Source organism: Propithecus coquereli, unplaced genomic scaffold (assembly GCF_000956105.1).
Source record: "Propithecus coquereli isolate 6110/MARCELLA unplaced genomic scaffold, Pcoq_1.0 Scaffold140, whole genome shotgun sequence".
Taxonomy (NCBI): domain Eukaryota; kingdom Metazoa; phylum Chordata; class Mammalia; order Primates; family Indriidae; genus Propithecus; species Propithecus coquereli.
The window spans coordinates 376,532-392,630 of NW_012138303.1; the positions used below are offsets into that span (position 1 = coordinate 376,532).

General features: G+C 44.4%; 1 protein-coding gene across 1 annotated transcript in view; it reads right to left on the reverse strand.

The window, feature by feature from the left end:
- The window catches only part of MGST3 (microsomal glutathione S-transferase 3), a 22,436-nt gene extending 7,651 nt beyond the window's left edge, over nt 1–14,785 (reverse strand). The window contains exon 1 of the mRNA XM_012639608.1: nt 14,699–14,785. The gene's annotated coding sequence lies outside the window, so the exon portion shown is untranslated. The remainder of the gene's footprint in view (nt 1–14,698) is intronic.
- Nucleotides 14,786–16,099: the final 1,314 nt, after the last annotated feature.

The window sequence follows — 16,099 nt, forward strand, 5'->3', positions numbered from 1 at the left end:
AGTCTGACTCTAGAGTGGATGGTTTGCAGAGGACACATATTCAGTCACAGGGACAGTGGGAGTGCCCAGGGCAACAGCGTGCCTGCTCTTGCTGCAGGAGCCGTGGACACACCTGCACAGGTGCAGGAGCAATGGCTGGAAAGCTGCCTGAGAGAAGAGCCCTCCTGGTCATCTCCTTGCACTCCTACCAAGGGAGGAGTCCTGCTTCACATGCCGTAACAGCCTGTACTTAAAACAGAAAGAGCAGCCAATTATAACAGCTGCTAAGCTTCCTATCTGCCTGGCATCTTCCATGCCAAGCGGAGTGCATGCTCATAGATGCTTGTGGAATAAATGATTCACGCTGCAACGCCAGGTGGCTGCCACACACCCCTGAGATAATGTCCACCATCTGGCACAGTGTCTGGTGGTATAAGGTATGCACCTAACCAATTTGAGTTTCCTTTGCTTCCTTCAAAAGTATCTGTTGAACGGCCGGGTGCGGTGGCCGGGCGCGTGAGCCTGTAATCCTAGCACTCTGGGAGGCCGAGGCGGGCGGATTGTTTGAGCTCAGGAGTTCGAGACCAGCCTGAGCAAGAGCGAGACCCCGTCTCTACTAAAAATAGAAAGAAATTAATCGGACAACTAAAAATATATAGAAAAAATTAGCCGGGCATGGTGGCGCATGCCTGTAGTCCCAGCTACTCGGGAGGCTGAGGCAGAAGGATCACTTGAGCCCAGGAGTGTGAGGTTGCTGTGAGCTAGGCTGACGCCACGGCACTCTAGCCCAGGAAACAGAGTGAGACTCTGTCTCAAAAAAAAAAAAAAGTATCTGTTGAAACCATGGAAGAAACTGGCTGTATTAATTACTTAAGAAAGAGGAGTTCAGAACACAGAGAAAAGCTATCATCATAGCTGCTAAATCCAATGGGGAGTGAAAAATGGTTAAGGCTTGTCCTTTAAGGAAAGAATCAGCTTAATTTAAAAGAACTCTATCATTTACTAAGCCCATATTTTCTGAAGCTTTCTTATTCACTCACCACTCACTGACTCACCCAGGACAACTTCCAGTCCCATAAGCTCCATTCATGAAAAGTGTCCTATAAAGGTGTACCGTTTTAAAAATCATTTATACTGTATTTTTACCATAACTTGTTCAGACATGTTTAGATACACAAATACTTACCACTGTGTTACAATTGCCTACTGTATTCAGTACCGTAAGATGTAAGGTTTGTAGCCCAGGAGCAATAGGCTATCCCACATAGCTAGGTGTGTACTAGGCTCTACCATCTAGGTTTGCATAAGTACAAAATCATCTAGTGCATTTCTCACCCATCCAACACAAGAGACAGACGGCCTTTGAGAGTGGCCTTTGGGTGTGTGGGTGTGGACTGGAAAGGAAAGGCAGCTCGGCTCACGGGGGCCACACCCAGGCAGCCACAGCCGCACCCCGGGTTGTGCCAGCCCCAAGGGTGGCAGATAGCTTTCAAGGACAGGCTGAAGGAACTGATAGCTGGAGCGCTTATTTGAACTGCGCGCCCCATTTTGTTGATTATATGCCTGCTCTGTGTCTCCAGCAACCCTTTCATGGACTCAACAAGATAAGGTTCTTGAGAGTGAGAACTTTGCCCTAAACTTTGTTTTCTACATGGTGTTAGACACAGAGCACACAGTTCAAAAGTCCTTCCTGAGCTGATCTTCCAAAACAGGTGAAGATTACTTTGCAATTCAGCTGGTTATAGGACAGCATTTGTTAATCATCATGTAGTTTTATGGGTTAGGCATAAACCAGCTGTATGAATTAAAATCTGTGAGTTGAAACCCTCTACCATATATAGTCATGCACCATATAACGACATTTCCATCAATGAAGCACTGCATATGACAGTAGTCCTGTAAGATTATAATGGGGCTGAAATTTCCTATTGCCTAGTGACATTGTAGCACAGTGCATCACTCACGTATTTGTGGTGACCCTGGTGTAGACAAATCTACTGCCCTGCCAATCCTATAAAAGTACAGCACATACAATTATGTACGGTACATAGTACTTGATAATAAACTATGTTACTGGTTCATGCGTTAATATCTCCTATACCATACTTCTTATCCTTATTTGAGAATATACTCCTTCTACTTATAAAAAAAAAGTTAACTGTAAAACAGCCTGAGGCAGGTCCTTCAGGAGGTATTCCAGAAGAAGGCGTTGTTATCACAGGAGATGACAGCTCCATGCACGTACTGCCCCTGAAGACCTTCCAGTGGGACAAGATGTGCAGGTGCAAGACAGTGATATTGATGATCTTGACCCTGTGTACGCCTAGGCTAATGTGTGTGTTTATGTCTTAGTTTTTAACAAAAAAGTCTGAAAAGTAAAAAATAAAGTTTTAAAAATAGAAAAAAGGTTATAGAATAAAGCATATAAAGAAAGAAAATATTTTTGTGGCGTATACAATGTGTGTTTTAAGGTAAGTGTTGTTACGAAAGAGAAAAGTTAAAAAGATTAAAAAATCTATAAAGTAAAAAAGTTACAGTAAGCTAAGTTTAATTTATTGTTGAAGGAAGAAAAATGCCTTTTTACAAATTTAGTGTAGCCTAAGTGTACAGGGTTCATAAAGTCTATAGTAACGTCCTGGGCTTTCACATTCACTCACCACTGACTCACTCACTCGCCCAGGGCAACTTCCAGTCCCGTAAGCTCCATTCATGAAAAGTGCCCTATAAAGGTGTACCATTTTTAAAATCTTTTATACTGTATTTTTACCATAATTTGTTCAGACATGTTTAGATACACAAATACTTACCACTGTGTTACAATTGCCTACTGTATTCAGTACCATAAGATGGTGTCAGGTTTGTAGCCCAGGAGCAATAGGCTATCCCATGTAGCTAGGTGTGTAGTAGGCTCTACCATCTGGGTTTGTATAAGTACAAAATCGTCTAATGCATTTCTCAGAATGTATCTCTATCCTTAAATGATGCACGGCTGTACTTAAAAGTACCTAGTTTGCACTATTACACACTGTTGGGGAAGTGTAGAATAGAATCATCTGGAAGACAGCCTGTCAACGGGTAATATTCTTTACAATGTTCATACCCTTTGGCTCATTAATTCTGCCAGAAATCTATCCTGAAGTAATATTCCAGATGCAAACAAATGCGGTTCAAAGACATTTACTTCAGCACTATTTATAATAGCAAAAACAGAAACAGTAGAGATGTCAAAGAATAGAGGGCCAGTTAAATAAATATAACACACCCGTAAAATAGAATATTATATAAAAAATAATGTGCATAAAAATTAAAGATGTTAAAACAGGCTTAATATACAGCATATCAAAAGAAAACAAAAGTATATATGCATCATAATTTTAGTTTTCTCAATAATAAAAATACTCAGGAAGAACATATCAAAATCACAAGCATAGTTATTTCTAGATGGCTGGATTATAGATTTTCCTTTATACTCTTCTATAATTTCCAAAATGAGCAAATATATATTTTTAAAAGTTATATAAAAAGTGGCCTGACGATAATTAGTAATCGACAAGACAGAGGAAGTGACAGTTATGTTAGATGGAACCAAAGGATCAGACCTGACTTCTGGCTTGAATCCTGTCACTTGTCTGCTACGTGCAGGACATGAGACAGCTTTGCAGTCAAGAGTGCAGTCTTGGAATCAAAATTGTCTGAGTTCAGAACCTGGTTCTCACACGTCCTAGTTAAGTGTCCTTGGGAAGATTCCTCAACATCTTCCAGCAGCCTCAGTTTCCTCATTTGTTAAATGGAGATAAGGACGGTACCTACCCTACCCAAAAGGCTGTTGTAAGGATTACATGGAGACACTGTCCATGAACATCCATCGTGATGCTTGACACATAGTAAGTACTCAATAAATATTATATATTAGGTTATACTGCATATGTCAGTGCTTTGTTAACTATCATTCACCTGATTCAATTATAAAAGGTTTGACTAAATGATAGTGAATATACATTTTAGAATTTAAAATTGCCATTTTAAAATAGCAAAGCTTAGAACTACATACATCCCCCTTCTTTTCTGAACTCTTAGTCGCTAGCCACGTTAAAATATATCATGTGAAAAGTAGGAGCGTCCAGGAGGAAGTGCTGAAATCAGCATACCGCAGTCTTCCGAACCCTCACTGCGGCCAGACACTGCTCATCACCGCACGGGGCAGCCAGCGTTCATCTACTTACTCGAGTTTACTGAGTGCCCATCCTGTTCCTCATGATATTCATGTTCTAGCAGGGGACACAGGCAAATAAGTAAACGAGTACCCAATTCCAGATTTTTCCCTTCATAGCAATGATCAGAAACTGGGTACGACGGAACAAAACAAACAAAACAAACTAAATAGGTTGGGGAAAGGAAGAAATAAGATAGAAACGTTTCTATTCTCCCTTATTAGCAATCGTAGAGGTAGCTGCTTCTACCTCTGTTTCTGTTTTTTAGCAGTTTTAAGTCAAAATATTTCAGTTGAGAGAACATTAAATAGAAGGGTTAAAAGGAACTTGAATCATCTATATAGTTTTTTTTTTAAATTAGAAAATTCTTGTCACTTATTTAAGAGTAGAGTTCCTTTTGGGAAGTTTTTTACTCCTAGTGGACCTGAATGGAAAATCTACAGGACAAGAGACAGAGAGAATCCAGGAGTCAGACAGACCTGTGTTCACATACTGCCTCGGCAAGCTCTGGAACATTGTCTAATGTCGCTACAAAATGGGGAAAATACTACCTACTTATTTCACAGGGGGGTTTGGGGAATTAAACGAGATAAACTAGATAGATACCTGGTATGAACATGTAATAAATGGCCCAAATATGAAGACATATTGTAAATACTGGTTAAGTGTACATATCTTCCCACATAAACAGTTCCTAAATTAGGAGACTGATCTTTCTACAAATCAATAATGTGCTTTGACTTAGACATTAGTTCTGGTACTTTTTTAAATGATTCAAATTTGGCAAATGGCTGATCTACTTAGATTGCAAAAGGGCATTAGTTTCCTAGCATAGACAGCATAATCAATCAAAGAACACTTAATTCACTTATCGGACCACAATATGTAAAGTGCTTACTACACGCCAGGTGCTGCTTAGGTGTGGGGGACGCAGCAGGGAACAACACAGGGTCCCTGCCCCCAAGGCACTTCTAAGAAGGACAGGAGGCTGCCAACAAGCATGCAAACAAAGCAACTCCAGAGAGTGGTAACTCTTCTGGGGAGAATGCAAGGCAATGGTGCAGAGAGAGTGGGCGGGCGCTATTGCATCAGGATCATTGGGAAGGCCTCCTCGCCGTGGCAACATCCGCACTGACACATAATGAGGAAGAAACAGCCACACAACATTATGGCGAGAAGAAATTCAAACCAGAGGGATCGGCAAGCGTGAAGGTGCGGTGAGGAAGAGCCTGGCACCTTCAAGGGACAGAAAGGTTGGCCTGTGTGGCTGCACCACTGCAAAGGGTGGGAACAGTAGGAAATAAGGTAAGAGAGACAGATGCAGGTGATGAGGTTACAGGCCACGCAGCAGGTGATGGTTACTGCTTCTCCTTCCAGGAACTAAGATGAGAGGCTCAGAGGAGGAAAGAGTGTGAGATCGTAGAGTCAGCAGGGGAAATACTACTACCCAAAGGGAAAGGTGTGTGACCAGACATGCACCACCCTTAGCCAAGATAGCCCTCTGCATGGGCTCGACTCTCAGTCCACTCTTAGCATGCAAGCAGCCTTCCCTAAATTTCAAAGTAGGAAGAGACCCGGAACAGTACAGACCCTAAAAGGTAAGGGAAGAACTGACCCCCTGTGCCAAGATGCATGAACGGACTCAGAATATGATCTTGGCTTTGGGGAGAGGACCCTCTAACAGCCGGGTTTTAGGGGAGTGGTAGAAGGTGGAAGGGAGCTCATGTGCTGAAGGTTAAGAAACAAATGGGCTGTGAGGCCATACACCTGGGAGGCGGGCAGTCCCCACTCCCAAATCTGCTCACATTGTCGGCCTGTCATCACGGCCCAGGGCAGGTATCGACAGGGCCTCTGCGAGGCTAACTCCTGACCAACCCTCACGGCCCACAGGCTCTGCATTGGAGCACGTGCACCTTTGCTTCCCACTCCTCAGTGAGCTACCAGAACACTGACCGATGAATAGGGGATACATCTCCAAATGGGCTGTATGCTCTTTGAGGATAGAGAACATGTCTCCTACTTATATTTTTTATAGTAACTTCCATGAAGACAAACTCAATAGAGTACAATCCTATATTGCAGGTCTGTGGTTCTCAAACTTCACTGGCATCAAAATCACCTGGTGGGTTTGTTAAAACACAACCCACTCCCAGGGTTTCTGAGAGTTTTAGGTGGGGCCTGAGGATTTTTTTTTTTTTTTCGCTCACATGAGGAGGAAAAAAATTTCATTTCTAACAAGTTCTTAGGTGGTACTGATGATTCTGGTCAGGGACCACATTTTAAGAACCACTGTTCTGCACAAAAAGAAACTTTGTTGGGAGATGGTGATTTTATCTGATTCAAAACCAAAGATAGTCTTATCTTGGTGATCCATATTCCACCAATATCCTTGGAGGCTCCTGAGGTGCTCCGTCTCCTGCACCACCCTGAGAACAGAAAGGGGCTTATGAGATGAGAGGTTGTTGGGCAGAGCAAGCGCCAGCTAAGCCCTTCACAATTACTCACTAAGAGTGTGCCCACCGGAAGACCGATTTCTTCTTTCAGCTGTGACAAAGGCCCAAAACAAAACCAACCAAATAGGTAAGACAGCTTAGAATGTCCTGAGACTTTATCTTGCGAGCCTAACCTGTGACAGCCACTGGGTTCCCAGATTTCTCTTTGTGGTCACAGTCACTCACCAGACCAGATTTTCCCACTAGTGAAATGAGTTAGAGGATCAGGCTCCCCATCCTTCAAAAGCAATGGTCATTATGCTACACGATGACCTCTCCGCGGCCATCACGTCTAATGCCACGCATCAGGTGTGCCTCGAATTCTGGACAATCAGCAACATGACTTCAAGTGAAAGGCCTGTTTAAGGGTTCAGTGGGACCTCCAACTAACTTCTCATGGAGTTTTTCATCCTATCTGGCAGAAACAGCAAAATGGGAAATATTTAATAATATCACCATTACATATTTAACCAGGCACGGTAATAGAGTTTACATAAATTAACACTCTTCATTCTCACAGCAATCCTGTATTAGTTACCATTCCTCCTACAGATGAGGAAACTGAGGCAAACAGTTCAGCAATTTGCCTAAGGCCCCACACCGGTCTGAATGTAGACAGACTGACACCACTATTCACGCTCTTTGCAACTAAAGCACACTACTGTGTTTGCCCCTTACCCAGGAGTTAAATTATCTCTTTCTCCAGCACGGGGAGCAATAAGGAGGAGGATCTCTGCAGTGTTCCGTTCAAGGGCAGCCCTGCTACACCCTGGGCTTCTGCTCCAGGAACAAACAGAAACAGAGCCAGGGCACAAGGGGGAGGGAGAGCTAGATCCAGGATCTCTGGAACACATAGGATCAGGCCATCGGCAAAGAAAGATAGTTTTACTTCTTCACTTCCAATGTGGATGCCTTTTATTTTACTTTTTTCTTGATTCATTGCCCTGGCTAGAACCACTACAGTGTTCCACAGAAGTGGCAAGAGTGGACATCCTTGCCTTATTCCCCATGGGGTGGGGGGCACGTTCAGTCTTTCACCATTAAATACGTTAGTGGTAGGTTTTCATAGATGTCCCTTTTGAAAATACTTTGGAAACCTAATTATTTCTATAATATTTTAAAAACACAGTAGCACTTCTACTTGTGACTTTTCAATTTATCAATGTATTAGTTGCCAAACACAATTTTTTTTTCTTTTGGACATCTCAGGTCGGAGGAAGAAAACTAGGAACTGTATTTTGAAGCAGGTGGGGCATGGCACTTGGGGGCAGCAGAAAAGCCCCAGGCCACAGTGGGTTTCCAGGGGAGGAGAACATGCCCCGGGAACCAGCAGGACCTTGAGGTCTGCAGGTGGATGGGACGGCACTCGGGGCAACAGCTCTTCAGCTTAGGCGGAGTCAGTGGATGCCTACTGGCTTTTAAGTAAGCTACAAGGGACCACTGCAAAGTCTCACTTTAGGAGTGATCAAATTGGGCTTAAAATGAGGCAATGTTGGTCTAACCCCTAGAAGATATCCTACATTCCAGGACTTGAGTTAGCAACAGAGAGTTTCGTTATGATATTTGGCCAAGGTACCTATCTCCAGAAGTTTTACTGACAGAGTCTCCTGGGAACATAACTACTCTAGTGCCAAAGCTTTGCTCAACCCCTCCTTTAATTCCTGCCTTTGCCACCATTTACCTTATCTCACTGCAGCCGGGTTGAGCAAGAGGAAGGCTTACCCAGAAAGCCTCTGTAACCTCATTCAATGGAACACTCCCAGGGCAAAATTTGCCTTCACTATTCACACAAGTCCCTCTTGGTTGCCCAACAGAATTTCCCCAGGGCACAATCAGCATTGCTCAAATGGAGCAACAGGCAGGTTTCATGGATCTGGGCACTTGTCACAATCATGTGTCACTTCTGAGTCATAAAGTTACACCACCTTATCTTTTACTAAATGACAACTAATCAGACTTGTAAGAGAGATTTTTGCCTTTAAGCTCTCCTTTTGCTCTCAAAGAAGTCAAGTCCATCTTGGACAATGGTAACCCCCTTCTTCCAGTTGTGATATTGTTCGCCTCAAATTGTACGGCAATTTCTCAGCTGTTTTTTTGTTTTACTGCATTCAGGAATGGGACAATGACAAAGCATTCACAGATCAACTTGGAGCCATTCCCCAATGTTTCATTAAAATCCTTATTTGGCTGTCTGTGCTATTAATTCAGTCTTCCCCACAGAGTGTAATCTTATTTTAAGTGGCCAAATCCAACATTTTAATGAGAGTAACATGCAAGGATAGTAATTTAAAGGGCTAGTCTGATCATACTAAATGGACTTCCCTGAGTCCCAAACACCAGAGAGCAGCTCAGACAACTCTAAAGTCGTGTTGGGGGATCACCTGGCTCACTTAAAGCTCCCTGAATAGCTGCCCAGCCTCGCTTCTGCCTCCAGATGTTTTCACAAAGAAATAGGCCTCAAAATTATCTTCAGACAGGGCAGCTGACCCTCCCGAGCCCATACAAAGCTCAATGGAGAAACGAAAGAGCGCGGAGGGAAGTCACACAAAAGCAATTCTCTTGATCCTTACACAGTATCTATATGGATCAAAACATCACATCGTGCCCCGTAAATATGTTCAATTAGGATGTTTCGATTAAAAACAAAATAAAACCTAAAAAAAGTAATTCTGTGTTTCTGTGAGAGGAGAGAAAAAGGAGAGACAAGGGATTTATTTAGTTCAGACTACATTTTTAAAACGCTTTAAACACAGGATAAATCTGATTCTGAGTGTCAAACTGACAGATTTGAAAGACATTTAAGAGAAGGAATAAAAAACCCAGGTGATGAAAAGTAACTGTTCCTCCACAGGTGCACTGCATATTCAGCAGACAGGGCTCCAAGGGCTAAAAGTGAAGTTAGTTGAATAGAAATAACTTTATTTATCCAGCACTTGATTATTAATTCAAGTGAGGCAAACAGCAGCAGGCAGGTCATAAAGCAGATCTGAAGTGGAAAACTGGAAAATTCCACCAAGTGGAATTCTTAGGAAATTCCACTACAGGGTTTTTCTCCCTTGCAATCCTTCCTTGGGCCTCCTCCTCCCCCCCTGCGACCTTCCCCCCTGCAGCTTCCACCCCCATAAATCACCTGTAGCAATTGGTGTACCAGGCTGTAAAGTAGCTTAGGACTCTGCCTTGCTAAAGTTAACCCTGTTGTAACCAAGCCCCTTCTCCTTAAGCAGAGTGTATAAAAGACTGCAATGCTCTTTGTCTGGTGCTCAGAATTTGGGGAGAGCAAATTCCCCTCTGGGCCAAATTGCCGGCCAGCGTGAAGTATAAAACCTGTTTTGCCAATATCTCTGAGTGTGTCTCTCGGTCTATTCCCAGTCAGCCCTGCCGTAACAGATCTTTCCTACTACCTCCTATTCTTCAATTCCTCATCAGTGTTGCTGGCAGAATTTTTGGAAAGTAGGAGCTAACTATAAGTTAGGAGGATGGAAGATTTGTCCCTTTAAGAGATAAATGTGTTATAATTCAAATATATTCAGCTACATAGTTAAATGGCCATAGGTTGGCCATATAAAATATACAACTTTCAGATTTTTTTTTTTAAGAGATGGGGTCTTGCTATGTTGTCCAAGCTGGTCTTGAACTCCTGGCCTCAAGTGATCCTCTCACCCAGGCCTCCCAAAGTGCTGGGATTACAGGCGTGAGCCACCATGCCTGGCCACAGATGTTGTTTTTATTCCAACGCTTTGGTGAATTGTTAGTTCAGAAAACAATCGTTTAATACATTACTGCACTGGCTGGCAGTGGGGGAGGGAAGATCAGCACGATGCTCAAGTCCAAGTGAATGGTTCTTGGTTACAGGGGACAAGCTTATACTGACACAAACTCTATCAAGGCCAAATAAACAAATTCTCTGCTCTTTTCTTCTCTGTTGTTTGACTTTATGTAATAAGGCACTAAACACACATACCTGAATAGAACTGAATCTTCCCTGGGAAAAACTGGTTAATTCTCCTCTTTGGGAATCTAAAAATACTAAATTTGTAACAAAACAGAACAAATCCTAGGTTCCCCTACTGGCGTGATGACAAATTTCCCCAAACAGATTCTCCATGCATAAGGCTCCATGGGTGAGAGTCCTTTGATATCTAATCTAGAAGCCTTTAGCTTTGCCAAACCCTCAGGGGCTGAGCCTCCCAGGAGATGTGATCTCAAGGACAGCCCTTAGGATATCCCCCATGGTCTGAAGGCAACAACTTCAGAGAGCAAGGGAAAGAATGGGGAGAAGCCATGGGACACAAAAGGAAACAAAACAAAACCCAAAACACATAATGCATTAAATGAAACTGATTTGATGAATAAATGCAGGACAAAGCATTTTACCTAAATAGAATGCTTGCCTCAAGTCTATGTCTACCGCCTTCTTCAGGATTTTCTCGAAACAATTCCTTTCCTTATTTATCCTTTACTAAATGCCATGCACCTCTCGAGGTATAGGATGACAGTGGTGATCAAGACTGAGAAGGAAGGTCCTGATCCTCCAGAACACATGGTCAAGTGTGTATGTCTATGGGCAACAACAACATGGGAGGGCCATAGAACAGGAGGGTGACAGATTGGGGTAAAGGCTCTGAAGGACAAAAACAGTGATGCGTGAGAGAGAACACAGGGAAAGAAAACACCAAGTGCAGAGACTGGAGACAGGAAAAGGCTTGATTGGCATGAGGAAGAGCAAAGAAACCAGTGTGTCTGAAGGGTGATGATAATAGACTAGAGGAAGTGTAGTAGGAGAAATCAATTACTAATACTACTTATTATTAGTGTGCATATTGTTTAGCATGGGTCAAACCCTGTTTGTTCTAAGCAGTTCATCAATATTAATTCATCTAAATCCTCACGGCATCCCTGTTATTAACTCCATTTTACAGATGAGGAAGCTTAGCATCAGAGAGGTTAAGTAATCTGCCCAAGGTCACACAGCTACCACAGAGCAAAGCCCAATTCCCACATTCTACGCAGTCTGGCTCCAGAGTCCATGGTCTCAACCCTTGGCTATACTGCCTCCCAGTAAGGTTGAAAAGCAAGTTTGACCACACCGGACATCTCTGAATCATTACCACCTCCCCAGACCCTCTCCTGGGCATAAAATATATTAGCAAGAAGAGAGAGCTAATAACTAACTTCAAGTTGGTGACTGATTAAAGTCTGAGATGTTTGAAAGAAGAAAAAAAACTTGGGAAACATCCAAAAACAAAAAAATTTCTTTTTAATGAATGTCAGCACTGCAGTATGACAAACATAGAGATTACAGGATGCAAAAAAAATGTCCTCCAATCTTTCAGGCATACAGGTTTGCAAGGAGCAAAGCAACACAGAAATTGGTACTTCCTTTTTGATATCTTAATTCCCACATACCTGTCCCTTAACTACGATTACACAGGAATCTAGAATCATAGGGAAATTAAGCTATGACTTCTAGAAGAGGAAAAAAAAAATCTTGAATGAGTCACAGTGACACCAGTTGGATTTTCCATCACAAGAAATGCAGGCAGACGGTAGTTAATTCTTAGCAGCTGCTGAATCCCTGCTAGAGGATCAGCCATTCCAAAAGAAGGAACCACCTAGGCTGCTAGTTTTTGCCTGAAACAGGGGTTTGACCTTTTCATGCCCGTCTGTACTGAGAATGAAGCTGTGGCACAATCATTCACATTTCTTAAGGTAAAGAAATAAAATATCGCTTTTTTTTTGAGTGGATTAAGGCACCAAAATTTTAGCACCCAAGTTTCAGTTACTGAACAGGCCAACTCTAAAAAGAACTCAGAGGGTAACAGGAGGACCTATGATTCCAAATGCTGAAATCTTTAAAGGCATTTGCAAATACATTTAAAAGATTAAATGTTGCCTCATTACCGCTTTTCTCCTCATAAAGACAAGGTAAGAGAGAGTGAGGCAAACTCAGTCAGGAATTTTATTTTACAAAGCAATAGTCTACCTGAAGCTAAATGCTACCTTCTTCTTGTCCAGGCAGATGCCATGTTCATAAGCAGCATTAATAAATTCAGTTGCAAAAGCAGTAGGAGTATACTCTTATAGGTAAATATTGCTTTAAAATGGTAAATGGTTCATGATCAATTGTGGTTGGCAGTGGTGTTCTGAATACAGATTCAGAATATTTAAGTATAAATGTAGGAAACAATATGTTTAAATACAGCTAGATGTGCAGTAGGCACTAAATTACTTCTGATGGATTGACTTGACATCCACCTCATTCCAGACTGCTCCGGGGGCTTTTCAGCATTTCTCTGGAAAATATATGTATGTTCCTCCTCTGTGCTAACCTCCAGGTGAGGAGCTTTCCTTTCAGGACTGTGTCTCCTCCAAACTCTAGGCCAGCAAGAAGAAGCCTAGATAAACTGCCTTTCTCCAGTTCTGTTCCTTAATCCAGCAGTCCCCAACATTTTTGGCACCAGGGACCGGTTTCATGGAAGACAATTTTTCCACGGAGGGTGGGGGCAGCAGAGCTCTGCGGCCCAGTCCCTAACAGGCTGTGGACTGGCACTGGTCTGCAGCCTGGGTGTGGGGACCTCAGCCTTATTCTAAGGAGGCTTCTGAAGCACAGTTTCTATGGCTGGCCACAGTATCCTTGTCGTTATATATATAGTAACACTGGCTCAAAAAAAAATCACTTGGCAAAGTTTTCTATTTCTGTAACATTGTGTCAGGAGGAAGGCCTAACAAAACGTCTTGGGGGAGGTGAAAGTATTTGTTTGGATTTTAGATGTTAGTTTTAACTCAGTTAAATTTAACTCCTGTGAGAATAAACATTCTTGATCTCCTGACTCAGATAATATGTTCTTTGAATCCACTGAAATAAAACTCAGCCTGTGACTCTGACCAATAACTTTGGCTGCTTCCCAGAAACTGCAGGTTCCAGGTGCTGTACTGATTTCCCAAGAGAAGCCCTTGCTCCAGCTCCCACCCACGAGGAATCTAAAATCTGCAGCAACTCCGCATGACCACACCTAGGCCCACGGCATACACCCGCAGAGGAGGAAGCGGCCTTCCCCTCTAGGGCACCTTTCCCCTGTAAAGGGACAAAGATTCCAACCCCTGTCGCTCCTTTCCTACCCACCCTCGGCTCTGCTTTTCTTTATCTCCTTTCCCACACTCTCTTGTCCCCGACGCTACAATGTAGCTTGTGAACTTGTGACTCCCAAGGAAAGAATTAGCAGAAGCCACAACTTGAAGGAATGACTCAGTAAGGAGTCTCCAACGTCTTCCACCGCCCTGCAGCTGCCCCACCGCTGTGGCCCTGGGCCTCCCTGCTGTCACACCAGATAAGCAGAGACATTTTCTGAAATCTAAGTAAGGACCTGAAATGAAGATTCTCCCACCCCCATCGAGGTGACTCCTGCTCTAAGGCAGCAGTAGGAAACGATCCATTTACAAGTTCCAGTACAAATGGACAAACGTTTCCATGAGGCAGGAGGAAAACAAACGCAATTCCCTCTGGGGCTCTCCAACTCTCCCCAGCAACAACACACGCACATCCGTAGCGGGCGCAGCGCTCGCAGGCCACTTTCGAAACCAGTGTTAGGATCAGGCCTGCACAGCCAACTCCCCCTGCAGTGCCCCGCTCGCCCATCCCCTGCACCAGAGCTGCAGTTGGCGAGGTCGCGCCAGGAAGAGGGAGCCCCAGGAATGCACAGCCGGGAAAGAGGAAGAAAGGAAACGAAGGAATTGAGGAAGGGTTGACCTTGAGAATCTCCCTCAGTTAGAGATAGCGAGTCCCGGCCTCGCTTAGACGCCCCAAACCCATCCCATCAGGGAGAGGATACAGGGCAGATGGAGGGCAAAGAGGATGAAAATGCAGAACTTTAATCTACTGATGGGGGTGGGGGTGTTAGAGAGAGAGCGAGTCTCTATTCAGCTCGGGGTGGCTAAGATATCGGCAGTGCCCAGAGCAGAAGCTCAAGTGTCCCCGAAGGGTCAGTGCCCTTGCTGCCCGCAGGTGCTGGCACTCACCTGGATCACCTTCGCGCGGGAGGAGCTGGTGCCGACCGAAGCTGCGCAGCGCAGTGTGGGTGCCGCGCCCTCGGCCTGGGGCAGGGCGGGGCCGGGAGCAGGCCACGCCCCCGCCTGGGCAGCGCACGGCCACGCCCCCAAGGCGGGGCTCCGGGCGCAGGGGCGCGCTTTCTAAGTTTGCCAACTCCAGGCTACTGGTTGGGAGGTGGAGACTTTTCTCTTCCTGCTCTTGGTCGTCCACGGATTTGCTCCTCTCACTCCCAAATCCACATATCTGCTCCCCAAGTGCCTTCGTGGCCACCTTCCTAAACTGTCCCAGCAGTTCATACTTGTCAGATTGGGTTTGCAGAACAGTGGCAAGTTAATAATTTATCCCCAGCAGAGCCACCGTAGCTTGGTTTTAGGCGCTCTAGGGTAAGGGTGAGGCGCAGGCTTGCACGGCGCGTGCGCGGAAGGAGGAGCGCCCGGGTCAGTGCATTGTGCAGGCGCCTGGCTGGGGCGCCGCGGGCGCTCGGCATCTCAGATTGCTGCACTTACTGACTGAAAGGACTTAGGGATGTTAGGGCCCGTGAGCTTCCCTAGCTAATAAGTATTAGTGTTGTTAGTTTTGCCAAGAGCTGGAACCGAGCCGTGCCCGCGCGGTGGGCCGCACCCACCCTCGCCCACCCCCTCTGCGTGCCGCCTCGCGTGGTCCTGGAGGTCTTTCTCCAGAACTGGATAATACCGCTTCCAGGGTCCACAGACCTTTAGTAGTGAACACACGATTCGGTTACGCCCTCGTGTAAAATCGTAAATCAATAAATTCATTTGGCCCGAAAAGGCAAGACAGCTCGAATGGGGGCTTAAAAGGTTATAGATGGGTTTAGCATTCTTTGAGTTGTAATTGTTAAAGAAAGAAAGCTTTGTCTAAAGACTTGGAGTCTTGGAAAGATATGCTTGAGTTACGATGAGGGGGTCTGTTACTTAGAGAGCAAGCCACAATATACCTACTTAAAGTGCTGTTAAGCAAATTGATAGCCTACAGGCATGATTCAACTTTTGCCTTGCCATGGCCATAGGTCCAGTTTGCAAGTAGCCTGAACTCCAAAAGGGACAGGGTATAAGGGGGCTTTTCTCACTTCCCTTCATGGCCAGGAACTGAGTTTTAAGGTTTTTCTGGGGTCCGCTTGGCCAAGAGGGGATCTGTTCAGTTGGTAGGGGGAGGGGGCTTAGGATTTTATTTTTGGTTTACACTCCTTTCTTGGGAAAATTCCTCATTTTTTGTATGTTCTTTAAAGGTATGCGTACTGTAATACATAAGTTATAGGGCCACTTCTCCCTCTCTGTCACATCAGAGGTGCTAAGGGGGTGGGCATGTGCCTTCGGCTTTGCCAGTGAGATGCTTGCTCTGAAGACAGTGAC